Source organism: Pyxicephalus adspersus, chromosome 7 (assembly GCF_032062135.1).
Source record: "Pyxicephalus adspersus chromosome 7, UCB_Pads_2.0, whole genome shotgun sequence".
NCBI lineage: Eukaryota > Metazoa > Chordata > Amphibia > Anura > Pyxicephalidae > Pyxicephalus > Pyxicephalus adspersus.
Window position 1 is genome coordinate 59,220,388 of NC_092864.1, and position 2,081 is coordinate 59,222,468.

The following is a 2,081-nucleotide window of genomic DNA, read 5'->3' on the forward strand; positions in this document are numbered from 1 at the left end:
GTCTGTTACTGCTTTAATCACAACTATACAAATTACTGTGACTTGCATGCGGATTAGCAAATGGTATGCATCTAATTGTGTTACTGATGTGCTTGATAAATACCCATTCAGACGTAGACTCCATGTTGGAGATGCTTGTAGGACCCTGCTATGAAGTTAGCTAAAATACTGCAATTCCTGTGACAAAACAGAAGATAATTGTTTCTCAACTTTAGTGACGTTACACTATATTATAATGACAAATACCCCAGGATATTTCACACAAACACTAAAGTAACATTGTGAACTATTAACAAGAAGAAGAAAAATGATAACTAATGTGAGCTTAGGAGTACTGTAACTCAAGGCTGCATGATGATACACCCCAGGGAATTTATCATTCACAGCCTGAGCTGGCAAAAGTGGAGTTAGAATAAAATCTACTAAAACAATAGAATGAACCTGTACTCCACTCTAAATAGGTGGCACCCTAAAACAGCGTTTATTCTGTAAAACAAGTCTCCTTAAGTTTAAATCTGTGAAAACCACTGTGAAGTACAGATCTCTGCGATATTAGATATGCACCACTGTAAAACTGCCCTGCATCCTTCTTTGAAAACTCAGTCTACCAGACCACAAAAATGCCAATTAAGAAGGGTCAGAAAATGTTTTTGGTAAATCCTCTTGATTGTTTGAATTTTCCTCACCAAGCAGTCACAGGATCAGGAATATTCTCATCACTCCTGAAGTTTTGGGTTTGTTTCAGGAGTGCGATACGCATCCCAGTAATTGGCTGAGTTTGGCCAAAATTATCCAAGTGACCAGGTACATTTACCAAAAACTTTTTCTGACCCTTTTTATCAGTATTTCTATGATCCAACTGTAAATTATAGTGGAAGGAGAATCAAGGTGTGGGCTTGCACCCACCTAGGACCTAGAAAGTTTTATATTATGTATTTGAGCTGTGTCAATGTTTAAATACGAATGTTATGGAATCTTAAGTCGGAAGTGTGGGGAAAAGCTTCCTTGTGAGGTTATAGACAGTAAAACTTATGCAGGTATTATCTTACCCATTCTATCCAAAAACTGACAATAAAAGGTTCTGAGCAGCTTTTTTTTATCCACTGTATTATTGCTGATGATCGCCTTGGCAGAGGCAAGGTGAGTAGTCAGAAGTCAGGCTCTGTAAAAGAAAAATCGCACAGCTACTACCAACAGAATTCCTTTTCCAGAAATACAAGCCCCAGCGTATCTCACAGGTGTCTTTATGCAGAACTACAACCCCCACAGAATACAGTCTCACTTATATCTTCATACAGCTACATCATTGTTGTTGTAGGAGTCTGAAGGGTTCCCACAAGGCCCTCTCATATGTCTCTGTATAAGACATATATTGCTATAGCATAGGCTTTGTTCCTTTAATTAGAGAGGAAAAAAAAACAAAAAACACTGTACAATATTACACCAACAAAAATTTATTCACAAATATTTTCATCAAATAGAAATTTGTTCTGATAAAACACCATCATTTTTTTAAACACCATATTCATTACAAAATAGACATTTATGAGTGCTCTGTGTAAACAATACCAGGTAAGGCACATTGTGCATCACAGGTAAAGCACCCAAACACCTTTTAATAAAAGAGTCCCATAGAGAACTAAAACACAAAAATGACCAAAAGACTACAGAAGCCAGCAGCTATAAAATAATTAGAAAATACTTGTTATATGAGAAATAAAGGCAGCTTCTATATGTTACTGCTGGGATTTCCTCCTGAAAATGCATGATGCTTGGGTATGATACTTGAGTCATTAAAGTGGAACAATTATGTAGATCAGAAACCTAAATAACTGAACAAGTCACCCAAAAAGAAACTAAAATTAAAATGTGTATTTAGTCTTAGTCAAACTTTTATTATTAACATTTTGGCATAATGGACTCTCTAAGAGTCAGTACAGTACAAGGGAGGAAAATATTATTAAACACTGGTTACAAAACATACAGCCTATTCACAAATTACCAAACCAATCAGTACAAACTTGTGCTTTTAAAAATGGATTCCTACTACCTAGTATACATTAGAGGAATGAGATGAAAAA